The sequence below is a fragment of the Bombus affinis genome, chromosome 12, assembly GCF_024516045.1.
Source record: "Bombus affinis isolate iyBomAffi1 chromosome 12, iyBomAffi1.2, whole genome shotgun sequence".
Taxonomy (NCBI): Eukaryota; Metazoa; Arthropoda; class Insecta; order Hymenoptera; family Apidae; genus Bombus; species Bombus affinis.
In genome coordinates, this window is record NC_066355.1 from 2,227,483 (window position 1) to 2,251,824 (window position 24,342).

Genomic DNA, 24,342 nt, shown 5'->3' on the forward strand with positions numbered 1-24,342 from the left:
TAGTTGTTTGTCAGTTTTGTGAAGTACTTGCTGGTTTAGTTTCCTGGAAATGTGGTGTAATCTGCTAGTCGTTGCACGTACGGTATTGTGCAATCTTGTTATCGTTCGATACTTTTACGACGAACGTAGCTCTCTTTATCGTCCTGGCGCTTAATTTTATTAAAAAATTTTTTAAGTCGTTTCTTTCCTCCTGTTTTTCCTGTTCTCAATACATATTGCACGGTTACTGTATCAAGAAAGAAATATTTTTCTTTATATACTTCTAATCGTGCAATCTTCTATAATCATTCAGTTATACCATTTCTTGATGCAACGTCGTTTATATCTTACAAAAGTATTTAATAAGGTTACGTTGCTTATGTAAAAATTTTCCTTATTTTTATAGGTATCTCTTCTTTCCTCAATATTTTATATTGTTTTCCTATAATGTTCCTAAATGAATGCAATCTCTCTCATTTATCGGTACAATATTGTTATATATTAACCTAATGTATGTATAATGGCTAATCTAAATACTATCGGATTCTATTTTATGTCCGATTTCGTTCTTACACCACTCATATACTATGTAGATTCTATCTTCAGAATATCCTAGATTATAAACAATTTAGCTAATAATTGATTACGTATACTTGCAATTCCCTCATTACATTACTTTTATATCTTTTAATACTCGTTCAAACATCTAAAAAATCTTAACAAACAATTGTATAGTTATATAAAAATTACTGCTCCAATTACTTAATTTCCACTCTAGTACAATAGAAAGCAGTCCCTTTTCCTGCACAACGTCACATTACACTCCAGAGAGACACCTGTAAGAGAACCTGTATGCATCTGAAGCAATTCAAAATGTCGATATAAAAGGATTAAAAAGCATTTAAGAAATGATTTAAATCAAAATTTATTCAAACACAAAATAAAGAATAATATAAGAAATTATTTCATCTGATAGTCAAATAATGAAACGAGCAAAGTTAAAGATGTAAACAAAATATAGCATTAGAATTAGAATTATGGCAAAATATACGCATATTGTTATATAGCCAAGAAGAAATTGTGCATTTTGGCTGGCTACGTTGAGAAAAATTGCGCATTAAGCCTGTTGAAGTGGTCACCACTTCTAGGAAAACTCCACATCTGGTCTTTTTAGTTTTCTCAAGCGCTGAAGCCATCGACAGCATATAGACAAAAGAATAGCAGGGAGGCAGACCATAAACAGTAGACAGGCGACGTTGGCTTCGGGGTTTTCGGTTATAAAGTAACACTGCTAGCGTGCAGATCTAGACCAGCTCAAATTGTATTCCTGTATTTCACTATTAAATCAAATATATATTTTGTATCTTACATTTTATCCACGCGTTTTTCTCTCTTTATATACCGAATAACCTCAACAAAGCGATTAACTCTTTTCACCCCCCTGGAAAATAATCCCTTTTCCCGTGCAAATCTACATTACACTTCATCTCCTGTACAACACATCATTCCATAAAGTTTCTCGAATCTTCTCCGCCTTCCTCATAAACCAGCGTTCCAGCTTATTCCCTGGACTTCTTGGTCGGTTCACAGGGTGAATCACGCCGTTCTTCGGTCTCTCCCTCGCGTGGCTCGTCCATTTTTCTCTGTCCACGGTGGGGCCAGCTCGTGTCTGTTCGGCAGCGTACAAAAGCCGGCTTGCGTGCGCCGGTATCTTCGACCTACGACCCACGGCTCGGCTTCTTATTTCTCCGGGAGAGCGAGAGGCTCGAAAAACACAGCACGGCGTTACGACCGCGCGTGTTATCGCGTGCGCGCAGGGGGCATCGCGGCTATCCTTCCGTCGGGGTCACGCTCTGGGTCATCCTCGTGACCCGGCCAGGCCCGCGACTGCTGCCTAGTGATGGGAACGAGGCGGTTTGATCTGAGACCAGCCGAGCTCCTCGGGATATACGATATCTCAAGGTTGCTTCTTCGTCGTTTATTGCTCTGATTAACGACCAAACAGAATTACGAAGTGGATACTGGATTATCTGAACTATCGATTTAATCCCTTCACTGCTAAATTCCTAATAATGCGCTCTGCGAAATGCATGCTCAACATGCTGAACCCATTTTACAGATTCCGTATATCGTATAATCAATCGATTTTTTTCTTATTGAAGATATTATCTTAGAAGTATAAAACTCGGTTTGTATCTTTTTTAATTAATTTCATATAAGAAGAGATTTTGTCCAAGACACCTGCGTATTGTTTGATTTTTATATATTATTTAAAGTAAGAATTATACGAAATTAAATTACAATATTTATTCGATACAAAAAGTTTTGTCACAGGAATATATATCCAGCAGTGAAAGGGTCGACACACTTTTGATTCTATACAAATTAATCTTCCGAAACTTTTGCACAATAATTGTATAGAAGTCTCGAATTAGCGGATATAGAGCACTTTTCTATCAAAGTTGAATTAACAGAGAAGTTCTATCACGAAGATATAATAAGATTCAACTTAGAAATTATACATATTGATGAAAGAATATTAGCCCGATAGGCAATGAATGCAGAAAGTCTGTGGTCGAAATGGTTCTTTCCACTCGATTATACAAAAGTTATCGATTCCAAATGTGACCTGAGATTTGCAAATAAATGAAACTGAAGCCTCAAGTGCACGGGTTTCCAGATTTTAATATAGCTGCAAAATTTACATACGAGGGCTTTTATACGAGGGGTTAAAGCAGCTGTTCTTTTTAATGCAACTTATAATGTAAATATTGTTCCCAATACATAAGTACAACCTTAATAACGTTTTACTTATGTGATTTAAATTCTCCTATCAATTATTCTACGTTTCAACTTAGTCTGTCTTATGTACAAAATTCAGAATCCTAAATACGAGTATTTTCCTTAATATACTGGTTCCACGATTTTCATTTACATTGGATAACGCTACAGTTTCGTTTAAAACAATGAAAACATTAGATATTTGTCAAATGTTAAACTGATGTTCAGGCAATTCTTATTGCACTTTTTACAAAAATCTCGTACATGAAAAAATTACAGAAACGTTTTGATTATTCATTTTACCTTTCTTTAATATTGAATACATTTATAGCAAATTCTTTATTCTTTAATGTGCTCGATAATCAACGATAGATTAAACTTTAACACATTCAATATGGTATCAGTATATCTAGTATGTATCGAGGAGGATGTCCTTCAGTGACGATGTCGATATCGATATCATTTTTTATTAAACATTTTTTGGATCAATCTAATATTTCTTAGATAACACCAAATAAAAGAATTTATTCGGTGTATCTCAAATAGGAAATAAGAATCGTAAAAATTCTGCCGCCTTGAACGTGCTAGTAAGTAATATTGACTCACTAAGGTCAGAGTTCGAAGAATCAGTATGTCACAGGTATCAGTTTAGTGTTATCAAGATTAATCATGTTTCCGGTTGATCGCCAGGATGTTCCAAGTTCACTAGTTCTAAGAAACGCATCCACGCTCTTGATTACTCACGTCTTGCACACAAAGTCACAAAGTCATTTTCTAAGTCTCGTCAAACAAGGAAACTCCATCGGAAAGAAAGGAAAAAGGGATGTCGCGTCGTCTAGGCGATAACCTAGAGCCTCGCGTCTGATAAACGTCCCGATAATCGAAGCGGTTTCTCATGATAAACCACGGGAGCTGTTTACTCGTGGCCCAGTGACAGAGACATATACACGATAAACATGTTCATTCCTTGTCCCTGGTCTCATTGCTATCTCCATGATGCTCTCGATTGTTCCGCGATCGATCTGCCTCGCAGGTAAATACCGGTCTTGCCAGTTTTTAGCAACGCGACTGATTAGAGGCTAATCGAAAACGGCTAATCCGCTTACGTCACTATACGATGGCTGACCACTCGATTCATCCATCATTAGCGGACACGAGATCGTTCGATAGCAAACGATCGAGAGATTCGATACAATTCACCGTAGAGAATGATGATCGCCCATACAATGTTGCCTGGTTACCATGCGAGGTGAAATAGATTTTTATTACACTGTACCTTTGGGCAGTTAGTTATGCGTACAGATTATGGGTGGTCTAAACAAGTTGGGAATTGCTTTACCTCGATGGAATTACGGAGAATATAATTCAGTTTTTACATTATATCGACTGTCTGGATTTAGTGAATAAAGAATTAGAAAATAAAATTTGTATAGTGTACTCTACACTTCATATTTGTGATTTATTATAATACTTTGAATATTCAAAGAAAAATAAGCAATTGCGTTACTTCTATTTTCAACCATTTTTTAAGAAATGATTCTTTATCTGAAAATGTCTGTAATAATATACCTGCTTAATTAATGTTTTTCTTCGGGTAGCAGGTGTTTCCGATTATAATAATCACCTGAGGAGGCTTCTGGGAAGTCTGATTATTCGAACGAGCTTGTCAACGCCTAATTACATATGGAAATTTCTCATATAGATTATGGAATATTTTTCCAGCGCGGTGAATCCCTAACAAGAAATCAAGTCAGCCACGGCAGAGTTAATTGATACTTATTATCGGAATAATTGGTCTGACAGGTTTCCATACCGAGCGAACAGTAATCATGCTATTATCACGCGTTTCAAATACAATGAAACATTTTACAACACGTACCAACGTGATTCCTCTCAACATCTCATAAACACGAGCTTCCCTCAAAAAATTCTTCGACTTTCCATAATCTTTTCCTCCAACACCACATAATCTCCATGCTCCAGCGATTTTCAACCTTCTTCGTCTCATGGCACATGGCACACATACCATAAATTAATTACTAAAATTCTACGACATACCAAAAAAAATATTATATTTGGTTGAAGTCAGGACATTCACATTGGACGACAATCGCACATTGATCAAAGATCGTTGCCATACTCGAGCCATTAAGTCGAATTTACGCCCGTTCACTTTGGATCATCATCGCGGGTGTTTCGTTGAAAAACATTGCGTTTCATCAAAAGTGATCACTGAACAGAGTAGAGATAATTTCTAATTTTGATGAATCGAACGGATGAATCATTTGTAGTGAAACGGTACTAACAAGTATAAACTTACATTTTACGATGTTTGTGCATGCTGTTACAAATAGGTGCCAAATACGTATTCGGACGACCAGTTCACATTTCTATGACACATATCGTATGAATGAATATGAATTTGGCCGAACCTTGTTATTTTTTGAACAGTCGTTTATTAAGAATTTTAATAATAAATGAGAGTATGAGAACAGGGGAATAAAATGTACTCTTTAACAGAGGCGAATGAAGAATACCATACTCTGTTTCAACTAGTTTCAAGATGTATTGGATCAACATATATCCAATCGAACCTTCGAAATCTACTAAAACGAATTCATCCACTGAATACATAACATATAAATATTTCGACTTTCGTCTCTTACATCCATCGAAAGAGTAAAAAAATAGAGAAAAAGATCGCGCGAAGAAGATTACGAAGAATTGATAATTTTTTACTCTAATCGTTCCAAAACCTTTGGATCCATCGGCAACCAACAAAATGCACGGCGAACAATTCTCCAAAGAAAAAAAAGAAGAAAAAGAAGAAACCGTAGGAAAAGGAATGTATCATTATTATGAGCAATCAGCGTAATCATCGAATCGGCTGGTCTCTGATTGTCCTGTGGTCAGGTAAAATTAATAAATCGGTCGAGGGGCCGACAATCGAACGGACCCATCTCGAGCGCGTGACATTTAAGGGAAAAAGAAAAGCGAGAGTCACGGAGAAGCGAGCCGGCGCGGCGAGAGAGCGTAATCTCAATGGTCGTCGGACCGGCTGCTCGTTGGAGCTGGTTGGGGCTGGCCGGTTGGTTTGGCCCACTGGAGCGGACACCCGGAGGAAGCACACCCGCCGGAACGTGGCACGCTTTGTAGCCTCGTGTATATACCGGGGCACACGTGCAGCCACGGATATTCGCGGACACTTCCATGCGAGTATATACGCTGTCGTATCATCTACAGGGTGGCCCTTCCATCTCTGACACGGTGTATTGTTTTCATACGATTCTTTTTAGGGTGTTCTTGTTGGACAACGTTTGAAGTATTCTATTGTGTCACGTTGGTTTTTACTAGTGTTAACGATACAAGACAGAACAACATAGTTTTTTTCGTTAGTGGACTACGGATATTTATGCAGATCTATACTTTTATGGACATAATTTGAAAAATGAAATTTAGGTAGAAAATTGTTTTATCTATCGAATGTAAAAGATACCATATTTACATATTTTTTGTATGTATTATATGTATTCTACTTATTTTTGTGTCTTCAAATCTCTCATAAATGCATACAAATCCACAGTCTATTTATCAATGTCACAGCTATTAAGTGGTCGATGCGATCAATTCGTAATTGTGCGTAATTCTTCGCGTAGTTTTTGTTTTCATTAGTCCTAGTATTAAAAGAAAATAGTTGGTTAAGACATAGAAAGCTTGTGTCTATCGAATATAGAGAACTATAGAGAATTCGTATAAATTCAGCTATGGATCATAGCCAAGTGTTATGAGTCAGATAAAAAGAGATTTGGATAATTATAAGGGTCGTAAAATATTGTATATTGTAAATATATTTTTATTTTGTAAAACGAGTGTATTCTAGAACTACCGAATATACAGTGTCTAGTACATTTTAAACAATGCAGCTTATAAATTTCCATTCAACGTATCTGATCTACCTATCTTTGATTCCAATCATAACTTTCAAAAGACTTACGTCATTCTACCGAGAATCATTTGGTCAATAAGAAATCGTCCGTCAAATTCAATTATCCCTATCAATTTCTCATTACAACAACGTAGGATCTTTTGTACGCTGTCAGAATAATCTTCCCGATGGAAATTCATCTCGCAGGCACGATCGATCGTTCATTCATCAAACGTTCCCAAACCACAGGATCTTTTGTTTCAATCATCGAAAAGCCTGTTGCAACAAGAAAAGCAACGCGTTTGTCCGACGTGTAGAGTTGAAATATGTAAGTGTTGCGCAAGTGAGGCTGGTTGGATTACCCTGTATATGTTGTTGCAGCTCGCGTAAACGTGATGGGGTGAGCGCATAGAGGAGCAAGTAAAAAGGAAAAGTAAGGGGCAAGGGGTTGAGAGGGAAAGAGAGAGAGCGGTTAGAGAATACGAACCGAAAGGGAACTGCGCACCACTAGCCGGAACCGTCCATGACGCAGTCATCGCGACCATCTCTCGTGTCTATCGCATCTGCATACGTGAGTGACGAGCCGAACGTTACCTGTGTGCTGCACGCGTGCACGTACGCACAGGCATGCGTGCGTGCACGATCTGTGCATAGCCCTGGGAAGCCTGGATCGCGCATATACGAGTGGTACGATGCGTACGGGGCATACGAAAAGGAATAGTTACGCGTTAACAGGAATGTGTGCCGCGATCATTAGCATAGTCTTCGCTCCTCGTTACTAATGGTTTGCCTTTGTTTGGTATTATTGGACTGAGTATGTACCTACGTAGATAGAAGCAGGTCTTTTTCTTGATTTTCTTGGAGCGTGATCGAAATTGATGAGAAACTAAGTGTGAAATTTGAATTAAGGTTAGAAAATTCAATTTGAAATTTTGGTTTTGTATCTGGAAGATTTTTATTCGATATAGAACGTAGAATATCGATTGGAGCTCGTTGATATAAAGAATAAATGCTAGTGAAATTGAATAGATGAATGAAAACTTGCTTCCCTTTTTCATCTTTAGGGTTCCAGTTTCAAGCTTTAAAATCATAGGATTATGAAATACAAGATTAGGTACAGATTTTTGTTCTTTTTTCGTGCATGATAGTTTCCCAAAAATGGACGGATTAAGAATTTGTTAAGGATTTAAAAGGATATTAATAACTTAATAAAAACAATAAAAGGTTCTTATTATCCGCGTCTTTATCTTCATTCTAATAGGTGATACTTAACTACTTAGTTAGTCAAGTATAGCCTAGGAAAATGATTTAAGGAAATAATCTTTCGGTGATCAAATATGCCACTCTTTTGCAAAGAATCTATATTTTTGTCTCAAAAGTGCATAGAATTCAACGGCTATGTATAGTCAAGTTTTCTAGATTTTAAAGTTCCACGATGATTAGATAACATATTGGTAATTCTTTAGGTTTCAATCGTGTTATTGGCACGATTGTGTTTCGACGTTTTCCTTTATTTTCAGGTCTGCCTTGAAAAAGTGGACAAGAATAATGTGGATCGAAACGTCGTAAGAAAACGAAATATACCAATAATACGGTTGAAATTCGTAATCACTAAAGTATCCTGCCATGTAAGCATAGTCGCAGCGTGAATCTTATCACGTGCTTTTCCAATCCGTCCTCGTCAAGAGCCAAAAGATATAGTTGCTGCGTGGTGAGAGAAGCAAATAGGTATGGTAGTCTAGGTCTGGGAAAAGTTAGAGGACAGGATGAACTTCGAGGTGTGAATTTTAAGCAGCTAGGCGTATCGCATCGGTCGAACTCAGTAGTCGGAACGGCCGCTGAAAGTGACGTCTGAAAGTGAAGATCGCTTTGTCTGCACTTCCATTCGGTATTTCCCTTCAAATGTAGATCCTCCACTCGTTATTTATCCTTTCATTCGTATGAAACAGACGCTACATTATAATTATACTTCGTGTAAGTAATTCTGGTGAATTATAATCATCAATTTTTAAATTACCCCAACTAAGAGGAAGATCTATCTTCCTTTATGATAAAATACTAATTAACAGAAATACATTGTAATTAAGAGTTCGAAAAGAAATTTATGCAAAACATATTACGCGTCTATTTCATTTTTACATTATTATGTTTCCTTATTTAAAGGAACTATAACGAAAATATCGTCTAGATAAGAGACTGCTCTGGTGATTTACTGAATCCTCGTAACTTCAACAAGTTCTATATTCTCCAGACACGCAATCCCCCGGCTGGTTTTAAGTAGTACGATACAAACGAATGAATTAAGGAATCAAGTAAGTGAAAAATACTTAGAAGTGTTATTTGTTCCAGCAACCTAGCTCCAATATCTCACACGTGAAGATAAATTCCTAATGAATTCTTCGTTTAACACGCTTCGATATACACGATATACACAAATTGTCCCACAAAATATTCAATTGAATATTCAATATTCAATTGCGATGAATTGATATTGCATAACAAAAATTTCAAATAAATAACGTAAAACATTAGCAAATATATTATAACACTTAAGTAGCTTATTTCCACAAAACAAAAAATGAAGATAATTGATGAAATTATAATAACGATGCAATAAGTATTTCTAACTATACTCAAAACATTATGTAATAGATTAAAACAAAAGTTGCGAGTTTATGATATCTTAATAAAAATCATAGATATAAATCCAGCAAATAAACAACGTAACAAAATATGTACGCAAAAATACTATTTAGAAGTGAAATTAGACGTTGCTTGATTCAATGACGTCTAAATCAGTAACGGGAATTCAATTCGCGTTCAATCGATCAATAAAAAAAGGAGGAAAAATGATAGATCAGACTGTAGGAAAATAACGGGACTCGATGCACTCTGTTCCATATCATGTTGGGCACGTGGCAGTCGACCCGGTTCTGACCTCTCGACTTCGTGATTCCGAATGGTTTTCTTTCGCTCCCTTTCCTCTTCGTCTCTCGCTCGTTTTTCGATTAACAGAGCTAGTCGAGCGAATCGTCGGGTTCCGGAAGGTGAAGCTGCTTCGCCGATACGGATCCAAATGGCGCACCCACGATCCTTCAAAACCGGCGCGGTAATCGTGGCGAGCGTTATTCATGCATTTTTTGCTAGTAAGAGTCAGACGTCAGATCGTTCGAGCTCCACGTGACTCTTCTCGCGTCGTTTCGTCTCGTGATTCCGTGTATGGAAGAGGAAAATTGGAGCTAATGACTTGTCCTTATAGTGGATAATACTTTTTAATTCTTCTTCTTGGTAGTATCACAGATTAGTGGGAATGTTAATACATATACAAAGAACACAGTTATTAATATTTATTAGTTCGATTGGAAAACTTGTCTTATCTTTCAAAATTAACAAGGACAGAATATGTAGTTTGATTACATTGCGTTTTATACAATTTTAGTCAGATAGAATTTTGTTAGTTTGTATAATTGTATGTATAATCATAAAATTAATGTTCCATTTATGGAAAATTTTAAGATGCAAAGATGCGTATAATATCTATAAAGATATGTAAAATATCCAAAGTATAGTACTTTCTATAATATTTAGTAAATAAGACAATTTCCTAGCTGAGTTTCATTTTTCTTGTTATATTTATAAAAACATAAATTTGACAAATATCTAATAATTACAGATTAGTCCGAAATCGGAAATTAATTTTATTACATTAGATATATCACAAGTTGCAAACCTTAGGATTACCATTCTTGAAAAATCTGAAAAAGATAAAAGTATTTCTTAATCTTATCAATAAAAAAATTTGCTTACACTTATAAATTGAAAGAACCATGATTTATTATTGAAATATCGGGAATAGGTAAAATATCCAACATATATGTAATCCTTCATCCATTCCGTCACATTAGAATTAGAAAAAGTGAACAATCATTGAACAAAGACGCTGATTAATACACATCCCAAAATGAATTAATTCCGATAGTAAAAGACAAAAATTTCCAAGAATTCCCAAAATCTAAGATCGAGCAAATTTCACGTGTGAGCGCCAGCTGCATCCGGTAGCGGCGCGTTATGCGAGTATCTGGCTCGATGATCGGTGCGCATCGCGGCGAAGAATCACGAGCGTTGATCACGTAATAGCGTTGCCGACGAGCGTCGTTTCTCAAAAGCGGCGCAGGATCCGTTTCCTTTCCCCCTGTTGTTTTTTTCGTCACGGTGGAAAGAATCGCCGACTCCAAAAATTTTCGACTGTGAACTGGTCGCTCGAGTGACTCCTTTGTTCGACGTGGTTATGCAAAGGAGCTAGCAAAGCAGCACGAAATAAGAAAGAGACGAAAGAAGCGTAATGCCCTGCCGATTTTCGAACCAGTCAACGTGCTTTCGTTCTTCGTTGAAACGAACGAAAAAAAAAGAAAGGAAGACAGGAAAGAAGCGTGGAAGAACGAAGAGGGAGGAGAAGAGGGAGAAAAGGGGGAGGAAAGGTGGAGGTAACGAGCGAGGCCTGAATGCATCGGGCGTTTGGAGGGCATAGCCGGAGCGCGTCACCGTGACACTTAAGCGGAACGCGAAACTGCGGCGAATAATTGCAGCACGTTCGAGGCAGTCGCGAGTGCAACAACACCGGGCACAACAGGCTACGTTAGCGGCGTGCTTGTGTGGGCATAACCACGGCTGCACCCACTCGGGCTCAACCACTGCCGGCCAATTAACCCGAATGGTAACGAGCCGCGTCGAGCGCGTCGCCTCGCGCCTCTCTCGCTACGAAATCCGTTTCCTTGCCGAAATCGTGGCCAGACTTTTAACACTTTCATACCGTGAAGAGGTGTTTTTGGCTACAAAAACGTGTGCTTCGTTATTGGCAGACACATTTTTTATATAAAAGTTTCTTATTCTTCCTGCGGAATTTCGACGCGATTTTCTGTAAATTTGTGTTTGTTTAAAAATCTTGGCACATTTCTATATTTTCTCAATATCCTCGATGTTTCTAGGAATTTTAGAATAGGAAAAAATTGCAGCATGAATGATTGAAAGGAGGAGGGTGATGATTAAGATTATTTTAGAAGTAAAACAAACTAACAATTTCCTTGATATTTATCTGAACAGATGAAATTTTATATCACAAAAATGATTATTCTATTATCAGAAAGTTTCATTATTGGACAATTTTTATCTCCCTATTAATTAGTATCTACTAGGTTACCCGAAAAGTTTCTTTTGTTTTATAAGGAAATAATGGATGCACAACATTTTCCGTTTTATATTATTTTATCGAGTTACGTATAATCCATTTTGTTCTATCAAGATAAAGATTACAACGTTCGACTGATTAGGTTTCATGTTTGTATAAAGATGCGTCGTTGTAAAAGAAATGTCTGTAAAAGAAAGACATTTTCCGGACAACCTAATATATGGAAGATACTGTACTTACTGTACTCTATCTACTGTATTTTCGTGAGCCTCTGTATAGAATAAATAGTATTGTGTCTGCAGGTGCGTACAACTGGAAGAGAATGCAACTATCAACTCGTACGTTGACTTGTGTAACATCAACTGTGATCTGGTTCCTCGCGTGTTGTCGACTGATTATTTAACGACTTAACGGGTTAACAGCGAGCCAGAAACGGGGCTCGATTCGCCTTCTGCCTGGTAAGTGACATATTAATTCGTGGTTCAATTGAAATATGATGGATCGATGCGATTACGGTTCCGTTAGGATAAACGGGAAAAAATTAATTGATCCTTTGGTTAATCATCGGAGTAATTGTATCGGAACCTCTTTTTCCTTTCGCGACACTTTTGCAACTTGCATGTAATTCGTTTTTTTAATAACTTCGAAGCCTTGAATTGTGCGGATACAATTTAAATCGGCTGGTAGAAGTTGTGATACGACAAATTGCAAGTTACATTAATATCTCCGTATTTATTGGTTCGTATAAGAGGCGTGTTGCTTATACTTTAGTGTACCTCAAAAATACGTAAACAATTTCTTCTTAATAATAACTATATTTAATATCTATATATTTAATTATACAACATATCTTTAACAAAAAATAGGTTGCTCTCTTTGTTTCTTAATTCGATTCGGTCCTCTTCTCTGTGTGTTTTAATAACATCTGCTACAATTAGTAATAATAATTGCGTAATTTTTATATACGCTAACTTTTATTATATCACCTTTATATTATATATCGGTGTTAATTTCTTCTTACGTTAAGTATGCAAAATAAATCTATTTCGCTGATGGAATTGTTTTTAAAAATTACTGTATCGTAGAGCGTAAACAACGTCCAAATATTAACGCGACGTGGAAATGAAAGTTTTATGACAATTCTTTGATAAAAATCTATTGTATAATTAAATGTTATTATCAAGAAGAGATTGTTGATTCATAATAAATGGTCCATATTTTCGCAGAGTAAGCAACACCATATTTAAATCGTCCCTTCTTATTTAAATTATCTTCCCTAGCAACAAGTACAGAGATAATATTCTGTTCGAATATTATTGCGAGTAACTGTATTTCACAATTATTCTGATAACCGCTAAAGTAGTTATTTTGAAACGTCTAGAATTCGCACGATCGGTCGATAATCCTGCTTGAACAGTCATCAGTCGATGACGAGAATCGAAGTGACGGAACGATAACTAGCGGCGTGGTTCCTCGAAATCAGGGTACCATGAATGGCTTCAGTTCCTAGCAAACGTCTGTGGTACCGATAAGTATGGACATCGGAATCGGCAGATCTCAGGTGTAACTAGCTGTTGAGTTTCGCATATACATGTAAAAAATAGACGAAACGTGTCAAAATTCTAGTTAATGACAAACCACATGGTGAGCTCGAAAGCGTGTCGCTGCGATGAATAATTTATTTAAGGATGTATTTCTGTTCGGAGGCCGCATAGATATTAAAATAAGATATTAAAGATATTAAAATAAGATATTAAAATAATAGTACATGTAGATTATGAAACCAAAAGTAGTTTATTCATGGCCAGATTTTATATTTATTGATTTACACCGATACTTTACCGATAATATGAATTATGAGTAAATTCGAATATATAAAGCAATGAATGTAGGCAGACACATTGCCGCGGGCAATAATTATTCGAGCGACTTCCAAAGTCGAACATTTGCTTGAATAATTTAGATTTCAGGCACAATAGTGTAATGGAAGCTGTGTTTATTATTTCACTAAAGAATCATACTTGTGACTTAACAGTAGCAACAAATCTTCATTTCTGGAGTAAAAGTGAAGCAAAGCATTCAAAACAAAATGTGCAACGTTTAAATGACTATGAGCTATGGATACTATACAATACTATGCATTTCGCACTAGAACTACCCCTGTTTAATACGTGTCCCCAAGTATGACGAAAATAAATAAATATATGTAATCATATCCCTGTCGCGATAAAAGTAAACATTAATATATACGTGCATGAATAAATACATGTTTGTAGTCGTGTTTAAATTGCGGAGGTAAAACATCTGGTACCAGTGATCTCGAATGGGTTAGCAATTTTAGTGTTAGAGATTAATAAAGAATTCCTTTTTCCTTTTTTCAATCTCATTTCCAATTTCCAATTTTCATATTTCAAATAACCTTTTGCCCCGAATGTTCGTCTTAAAAATGGCGCTTCCACACATGGAAATACCCTGCTTTAATAATGATATTTAGTCGATAAGCATAATATTGGTCACATAATTCTCGCGTGGACTATGCCAAGCGTATATCTATCAGAACCACGATGTATCTCACGGATGACTGATTATTCGTCCCGACTTCTAGCTACCCATTAGCAACGCGTTTCACGCCTTTCGCGTGGAAAAAACGACAGCCATGCAACGCGATTCTGTAGTTAAGGTATCTCTTAATGACTACCGCTAATTGTCCAATGGACGACGCCCATAAACGCTATTTAATGGGAATTCGTTGCAGGTATCCGCGACACTGATTAGTAGGTTTGATTTATCGTTGCTTCAAAGCGAAGGTGCGCTGCGATTACAGGTAAATCGTTGTGCAATCGCGGCGGCGGACTTATTCGCTGATAATTTATCGCGTGAAATATGATGTATTATATCAATGATATTTCGAGGAGATTTGTCGAAGGTAATTTGTGTTGTTTGTTTTATAGGAAAAGATTAAAATATTCTCATTGGTTTTTGTGTCGAAGTTGGAATATTCTAATTGATTGAGTAAAAATGAAATTCAGGGAAGAGTAACCTTAAAATTCAGTAAAATTAGAAATTTGTACAGGAGTACGTAATTTAAAAATTCTATAATCTGCTAACTAATACTGTATTATTTTGGTTTGAAGTTAAATATGTATGTAGGTATTTTTGCTAGTCTCTCGAATATTTCGAAAATATTGATGTTGTTATCCCCCGTGGAATAATAATAAAAGACATCTTTTATTTATTTATGTATTTGTTTAGGATCATATCTACCTCGCCGTTATTAGCGTTAGTACCACAATGACCATATACATAATACACAATATGTATTAGATAATACACATTATACATACCTTAATACATAATAACTTAACAATATATAATACATATATTATGCATAATAACTTAACAATACCTATATGAGCAACGTATTATGAGAAAAACCGATTTTTACGTAGTTTTTGATTATTAAGAGCTAAATGAATCTCATGTGGAGGATAAAATTTGCATAACACGTAATAATTAAAGATCAAAGGCGAGAATGAGTGGATAGCCAATTATATCTTTGCTTTTTTATAGAACAGCCATATTTTATACAAGAGCAGTGAAAAATTAAATTTAGTAACATAAATTACTAATTTCTGTATAAGCATTACTTCTCAACATGTTTGTTTCTTTTTCAGTATCACCGCAGAACCCACAGATACCCAAATGTCTGTTCACGAATCGCGGAACATTGTACAATCTTGGCAAAAACGTCCCATTTGAAGCAACATCGAGATTCGTTCCACTGGTTCACGCGTTCACGATCGAACGACTCGTAAACGTCTCAAATCGTCGATTTCACATTTGAGGAAGCATGAAGTTTCTTCGGTTGTCGGCGAAGGCGGAGGACGATGGCGGGTAACGGAGGAGTAAGAAATGAAATAGCGGAGAAAGAAAGGGGTCGTTCGCGGTTTTACGATCGAACGAGCTCGACTCCAGAAAATCTCTGATATAGAACTGTTTGCGGACGATGGGTAGAGCAAGAGTACCAAACCGCAATCTCCGGTTCCCACCGGTGGAGTCGGCGTTATTAATTACGAAATATTTAGCGTTAAATTTTGTGGAACGACCGCGGTGCCTTCTTTTTCAATCGTTGTCGTGACCTTAAGAATTTCAGGGTGAAATCAGTGACCACAAACGCTCGCTACAGACACGATTCTTCGGTGTTCTTTCTTTTTCAAGGTTTTTTAACGATAGAGCTACGTAGTGCAATATGCACGTACGTACGTATAAAATATCAAATTATTGGGAAAATTCGTAGAATTTCAAAACAGATTTTAATTTCTATTAAATTTTTTTTAGAGAAACATTGTATTTTTTTCAGGAATGAATACCTTCAAGTAAATTTCCCTTGAATTTCTTCAAATCCTTAAAATATTCAATTTAATATTCTATAAAATTCTTTTTTCAGGAACTTTTTATTCCCTTTAGCAACGAATATCAAGTAGATTTTGTTTGAATTTCTTCAAATCGTTAAAGTATCTATTAGATTTCTCATAATTAAAAGAATTTTATGAAAATAAGCGATAGTGTGACTATGTTGCATCCAATAAATAGAGCTAACCCCAATCCAGTCGGGTCTTTTTCTTTCTTCTCGGAAGGCACCTGATGGAGATTAGCGTGAGTGTTGCATGAAGTTATATTAATGACCATTAAAACGTGATAACCACGTGTATGCACGCGTGACCCGCGATATCGAGTTCATACTCGCATCAATTACAGTGTTCGAGACTCAGGGCTATGTTCTCGATTCTATAACAGCGATAAGAACGTATCATAAAGCTTGGACTACCTCTAATGAGAATTCGTTTCGAACTGCTTCGTTTCGTTTGTGAGTTTCCACAAAAACCGGGTGCCCCCTTCCATTAAAAGTTGCAAACGATCCTGGTTTAATGAGATACCGAGACGTTAATAGCTGCTTTAATTGGGTTGTTAATTTTCGGAGATGAATTCATAGGGGAAAAATGCAAAAGGCTAATAGCGCCGAGTAGGAGGAGTCCCATGGATTAAATGGGCTATTTTCGGACCCTTTGGTCTTAACCTGCAGAGGAAAAAAGGAGAGAGAGAGAGAGGAAGAGAGACTTGGACCACTTTTTTATCCAGCCGAGCGATCGAATATCCCGCTGCGTCTGAACTAGGAAACCTCCTTTCTTTTCTTTCGTAGATCCTTAGCCTCCATTTTTGATTATTCGATATTTTAATGAGGTTGATAATGTTCTATAATGGTGATAGATTTTTTATCCTGGATTAGGAAATCTCCCTTCTCCTTGTTTCGTATCAATATCTTCCTTATTCTTCTCACTCCATTTTCGATTGTTGGAAATTTTAATAAGTTCGATAATGTTCCTATAACGGTGATGAATTTTTTATCCTGATCTAGGCACCTGCCTTTTCTCTTTTCGTAACTATATCCTCTTTATTTTTCATTTTTTGTTATTCAATTATTTTAATAAATTAATAATGTTCTGTAATTGTGGTGAATTTTTTATTTTGAATAAATGAAAAATTCTTGTAGTATTTTAATGCGCAATGCGTAAAGGCTGGGAACTTTAAGAGACTCGAAGAGTGGAGACTTGATGCTTGACACACTCGTAATCGTCCCAAACCAAATTTTTCTTCCTACATTTAAGACTCTCGTCATTTTTAACTCCTATTAACGCCGCACCACATCCTTTTCAATCATCTCTACGAATTCACATAATATCGATCACTTTATCCATCCTACACGCGTGGCAGGTGCAATGATGGAGGATCAATTTCGGCTCTAATCGCGCGGTAACGCCTTCCTCTTTACACATTTCTTCAAAAGCGTCCCTAGAAACGAGGAACCTGGTCATCCATTCATCATGGACCGCCCGTTTTCGGGCACCTGCATTGTCTTAGATTCTCGTAGTTTCCATTGTCTCGGCGTTCCGGTTACGCACGATCGGCTTTGGTTAATATCGGCCTCGTTAAATAGCGTTTCAGCGCCGATTACCCGAGTCTTGTAACTTCTGTTCCGCCACCCCGACGAATCGTAAAAGGAGAAAGGGAAAAAAAGAAGCGTTAGTTTCACAGACGAAAGCGACCGACACACGGCTGCTTTTTCTCTCTATTGTCTTATTTTCACGCTTGATTACGCGGCCCACCTCGACTTACGAACGTTCTTTGTTTCGCGCGGATCGTGGAACAATGAGGCTTAATTAGAAAACGTCTTGACTCGTGAGATTTCTCGACCAATGGAGATCGGGATACGTGGCCGTTAATTGGGACAAGGTTCTCGGAAGTGTGATATTTCGCCAGATTTTCGTCTTGTGGTCTGTAGGTACCGTGGGTGGTATGGTATCAAGTGCATGGATTGCTAATCGTATGTAGATGTTTATGCACTTTTGAGAGATTTAAGGGTGCGAAGATTTGACTTCGTTCAACTCCAAATTAGTAGAAGCGACCGTCATTTATTTTACTAAAACATACGCAAGATATTAAATATCAAAATCGAGAATCAAATATGTTAACATCAGACTTTCTTTTCTCTTACGTAACTACTTTATTTTTGTTTACCTTTTTTTTGTTTTCCTTTTTCTTTTCTATCCTCGTGACCTCCAGTCTAATTACAGATAGAGCAACCGCTAATGCTACTCACCTGATAATTGTGCTTTGATCTCGTTTATTATTAATCGTGGCAATGGGTTTTCGCCTGTTATCTTAATAATTGATCATAAATTAAATTGATACTTCGAGCTCCTTTTTCGAATGACTACAATTTGAAAAATTACTATGTCCAGATTTTTATCGTCGCATAAACTTTTAAATGAATTTAGAACAGAATTATTTCTAAGAAATTATCTCTCTACCCTCTCATATAGATACATCACCTCTTCTCCGTCCCTTCAACGATTTAATTCTCGTCACACATAACAATTCAATCAAAAGTGAATTAAATCCCGTCCGAGATAAAAACGAGAGCTCTCTGAAGGAGCTTAGCACACAGAGAAAGCGACGTGCCAGTGCGAATAAAGAAGCCTGCAGGCCATCGGAACCGAAGCTGGACGCATCGATCATTCCTTTCGCATCGAAGGAAAGAAAAAACAGCCTAGAGAGAGCAGGCGAATAATTAAATTTCGTCGAGAAGCCTGGGCGAGAAGGGGATGATGGAGGGGGAGGGATAAATTTATGCGACCTCCCCCAAGACGTGCCACCCTCATTAACGATATTCATTGGCGGTTCCGTGCCGATAATTCAGCCATTCATCAAGCCGATCTAACGACCCGTTCGGTTCTTGCGCCAGGCGAAATCGATTAAAGTGATCGACTGCAGGCGTCTCCTCTGTATAGAAAATGAAAGGGAAGAGAGATCCGCAGGGGTGACCGCGTTCGATTTCGTGAGCGTGCGCCTACCAACTAATTCTCGAGACAATGCATCACCGTGTTCGGACAGAACACCTCATCAGAGAGCTTCGTGTTAATGAGCGCCATGGAGAAATATGATCTTACTTTTTTTGTCGGATCGCGAGCGACTCCTCGAGAACGGATTTTTAAGTTCCGCTTTATCGAACCTGTTCAAGGGATTCAGGAGAAAGATTCTTTTTCTTTTGGAAGTTGTTCCTTCCTTTTCCATTTTTTCCAAATGTTCGTTTAAGATTTCGAAAAGAGTGAGAAAAATGATTGATTTACATTTTAACATTTTTTGTCCTATTAGGATATGATTGAGCTAGTCATTCCATTAGTTCGATATCGATAAAAATTCTTCTCGTGAAAATATCCACGTATTGGTTAAGAGTTTGAAAAAATAACTTAGAGGGTACGAAGAGTGTGATAGAACTGTTCGAAAGAAATACAGTAGCTACAAAAAGTATTTTCACGTGCCATTATTTTTCAATGTAGTATTCTTTCATCGTCTTCTATATTTCACTACGATAGTATCGAATTTTTCTAGTCCTATGAAAGTACTATTAATGATACGAAATTTAATAGATTTACCAGGGTCTAGTTGGTATTAAATGAAATAATAAATACAATGGTGTGCAAATAATTTTTACAGCCACTGTATTTTGAGTTCACATGGTCAAGTCTACTTTTTAATTTTTTCGGAAAGATATGCCACTGTTCGATCGAGATCAACTAGTTGATACTTGATCGTCACACTGTGTACGTCGTATATTCTATTCTTCGTATATTTTATATTATAAATACACTTTTATATTCGATTAGTGGATGGATATGAATAAGACTAAGCTATAATAACAAACAACTCAGCAAAAACTTCAAAATGTAAGACAATACACAATAATTTATTATAGCGTTGGAAGTACATGCTTTAATGTGTTTAACCTTCATACATGGATTTAGATGCAAGTGACCAAAGAAATCCTTGAAATTTCCATTTACGACCATAATGTTCGCATCCAAAAAATCTTGTTATTTTAACCACTGTAATAAGTCCACTATTAAAGTTGATCCACTCAAAAAGTTGATGGACCCAAAAAATTCCATCAACTGCTGGTATCACTAAAATGCCAAACAGCATCGTCCGAAAAACTTGATGCACAACCGCTTCCCTATCAACATTTACGGTTCAAAGCTTAGCTTAACGATCGTCCAAAAGAACGAGCTCCCTTTTCTCTCTCCCCAGGGGCAGATAAGGATGTTGTCCAAGGCACCAGGCGATCGATCAAACCGACGCGACAGGACGCGCGGAGATTATACTCGTTAGATTCGTCAGTTTCGGTGGCATTTTTCTCGCCGGTTTCACGAAGAATCGACGGTTCGTCTCTATCGATCCTATACATCCGGTTCTCAAACTGGCAGGTGAATCGCAGTCAGTGGTGGTTGCACACGTTCTTCAAAAAGAAAAGGGGGTTTATGGTGCTCAGCACGGGTTTTCGAGTTGCACGAGTGGCCAGAGCTATCTCAACGGGGGGGCGGCTGGCACCCCGTCGCGTTGGTCCCTTCCTAAATCGCTTTGATTATACCCCGAGATCCTCTGTTTTAAAAGTCTCGGATAATTAGCAGCCTCTGGCCGGGCCTGGCTATTTAATTGCTCTATTTAATTTGACCGTTGATCCTGGAGCAACGATTGGCGCCTCTATCCTAACTATACACCTTATAAAAGCAACCTTGGCTCGCTGTAATTTAATTAAGGCCCGGATGCAAATGAATATTATAATTGGACGATATTTTACGAGCGATACCACGTGATAGCCCACCCGGTCCGTAATTATCGAACGAGACTCGATCTTCGTTTCGCGCGATACCCGTTTCCTTCGACCCGTTGGTCGATTTCTCCCCGCGATTTGTAATAATATTTGGCCGCGCGCTCATGATTAATGCGATATGTACCGCAGCTTGAAATTAATGCCAGCGTCGCGAGGAACGTCGATGATCGTGGCGACGGTAACGAATTGAAATTCGTCACGCGAAGTCCCGTGACTTCTCGCAGCAGGGTGGTCGAAAGGGGACCACTGTGAGCTCTCCACGCGCCTTCAGGAGTCCTGTGCAGGAATTTATATCCCAAACGCGACGACCCGAGAGACACACCCTCGAATTTCCATTTCTAGGGCCACAAGCCTCGTTTTCGTAAAGCTGCAGGATGTTCGATCTTAGCTTGTTCCAGAGAAAAATTGAACGGACCACAGGATTGATCACGAATTTTGTTTCGTCAATTGAAAGAATGAATTTGTGGAGCCAGCGTGCACCTTCTTTTTGACAAATGACGGAGAGCTCGATCATTTTTCTCGGAGCCCGGAGGTATCGGTGTTTTGACGCAGATGTTAGGTAGATTTGAAGAATCTCAAGGGAGGACTTATCCGTTGCATGAGTAATGAAGTAGGATTTGATTATTCGTTCGAATTAGATGCTATTCTGTAAATTTTCGTGTTTTGTGCTCGATCGAAATTGAATATTTCTTGTAATAGTATGTAGGAATTTTGCTTTTCATTTTTCGAGACACTGACAACATTTTTGACGGAAGATAAAGAAAAATAATTCAAATAACTTACAGGATTATGAAGAACGTGCCTCTTATTTCGAGGCAAAACTGTATATGTATATCACAGTTATACAATCTCTAATTATATCATTCTGCGAACATATTTGCAATCTTGTAAAAATACCTGTGAAATATTATAAGCTTCTAAATTTTAATTGAAAGATATCTTATTCTTATTTAATTTTATGTAAATATTCCTCTGAATTTCTTTCGGACTACCATCGGTGTTTAAAGAAAAGATTCCGCTGTCACGTAAAATGGAATGTTGTTGAATTCTAACATAGGCCCATACATCCTTCCTCGTTATGCGATTCTAACGTCGCGGTTGTGTGCCTAAAAAGGCGTGCCTAAACAATGAAGTTTATGGGCTAAGGCCTGCGGGAGCGGCCATTAAAACAATCGACAGTCGCGCTTACAAGGGATGCAAATGTTGGCGCGAGCACAATGGCGTTTCGGGAGAGGCTGTGGCAGTAAATACCAGTATAATTGCCAGTCTCAAAAGTTAAGGCAGTTTTAAGAGGCCCCGCGGCCCTGTTTTCGCGTTCCCTTATATGCGAGCTGCAACGCAGACACGTGTGCAGCCTTAGAATTTTTGAACGAAGGCGCAGTCGGAGTCCTTTTATTTTGTTACAACTAAAACATTTATAGTGCTATATCTTCTCTTTTAATACTAATATCATCGTTAAGAGTGCGATTAAAAGATCTTTTAGAAAATAAATTAATCCTTGTTATTAATCCTTCTATGGATTCCTCTGCTTCTTGAAATTTCTACACGCTTTAGATCTTTTAAATGTTTCAGAATTTCCAAAGATCGTCGGATCTTTCAAAATTGTTTCACATTTTTTAAGTTTCTTAAATTATTTAGTATTTTAGATTTTTTAGATTGTTGGATGCCTTAGATTTTTTTTAGATCTTAGTTGTTTCAGATTTTACTAGATTATTTTTATAAACACATTTCTTGATTGTTTCTCAATGTTTTAAAGATGTTCCAAGAAGAACTATTTTTTCAAGCTTTATTTTAAGTTTCTAAGAGTTGCACGTATTTAACGAGATTGTTGTTTTTCGCAATATAGCGTCTTATCATAGCTACGCTTCTTTAAAAACCAATTTGCCACCAATAATTTGCCAAAATCAATATATCAAATTATACCAGCGGATCTTACCAAGCTAAGAAAGTCACCTCCCTTAAGAATATTTATTTCTTTTCTCATTCTTGTCTGGCTGAAACGTACTGGTCGCTATGGTAAGTTTGCATTTGTAAGAAAACGATGACGGCATGTGTTGCACGGAGTCGTGCCGACGATGGGTTGGTAGAGAAACGAGAAAAAAAGTGCAGTCACGAATCCAAAGCAAATTATGCGACGCTCATGCGCAACGCCACGCCCGCCAAATGGCCAATTCGTGTTTGCAGATTGCCTCTATCTCGGCACCCTGTCGTGGTCCAAGATTGCAGTTTCCTCTTTCCTTTAAAACGGCCGAACAGAAACGAGAGCGGGTCGCCATTGTGACGCGTGCACGCTCGATAAGCATTCCACTTGCAAAAATTATACCGAATTTCGATGAATTCGTTGCTTTTATATCGTTTTTATAAATATCGTTTGTCAGAGAAAACAGTGCAGCACTTTTAGCTCGATCGATAATTAACACGCGATTCTTTCCAAATATCGAAGAATCACGTCTGTTCGAATAATAAATGGATATTCGATGGAGATACTTTCATATTTTAAATCAGATAACTAAAAATCGCTGTCACGAATGTATTATTCCTTTATTCTTAATTTAATTGAGAAGCTTTTAGAATGTTAGCATTTTATTTTAGCTGTATTCAAGTCTCGTGTCGAATTTTTTGTTCTTTGATAGGCTTGAAAAGATATTTATAGTTTATTATACCTTTCTTGTTTTCAGTCAAGAGATAATGTTTCTAGAGATAGGTTCTTCAATGTTGAATTTCTTAGAGATGATCGTCCGATTGTAAGGAAAGACGAAGGTTTACGAGGATCTATCATCGATGTATGCGAAAGCAAATGCATTGAGCACATTGAGTTTTGCATATTGAGTTTTACATCGTCAATCATTTAGTGCTCATTAAAGTGAATTATCTTACGACACGAGACTCGATGTTTTCCATAGTCTATGGATTTCAACATCGTACTATCTCAAAACTTCCGATCCATTATTCTCTAGGAATATCTATTCTCCAAAAATAACCGTTATAATGCGCAAAATGGGATCAAGACAATATAATAAAGGAATCAAGATTTTTAGTCCATATCTATCATAACAAACCGAAGAACAATTCAGAACAAACAATCTTGAAAATAATCATTATTTTATCGGTATATAAGAATAGTTTTACAAAATAATTTAAATACGCTATATAAATATTGTTTCTTTTTCGTATGTCGGACTTAAAAGAAGGGTATTATGATAGAGGATGATTTTTCTGAACGTCGAACTCCAAACTCTCGTT

At 37.2% G+C, this 24,342-nt stretch overlaps 1 protein-coding gene across 4 annotated transcripts in view; it reads left to right on the forward strand.

Moving 5' to 3' along the window:
- Nucleotides 1-24,342, forward strand: part of LOC126922423 (uncharacterized) — a 242,478-nt gene that overhangs the window by 172,281 nt on the left and 45,855 nt on the right. The window contains exons 3-4 of one of the 4 annotated variants that reach the window (XR_007712730.1): nucleotides 12,173-12,328; nucleotides 13,252-13,577. The exons of 2 other annotated variants lie outside the window; for them this stretch is intronic. The gene's annotated coding sequence lies outside the window, so the exon portion shown is untranslated. Of the gene's footprint in view, nucleotides 1-12,172; nucleotides 12,329-13,251; nucleotides 13,578-24,342 lie in introns of those variants that run through there. One more of the 4 variants, XR_007712728.1, reaches the window with a different exon arrangement.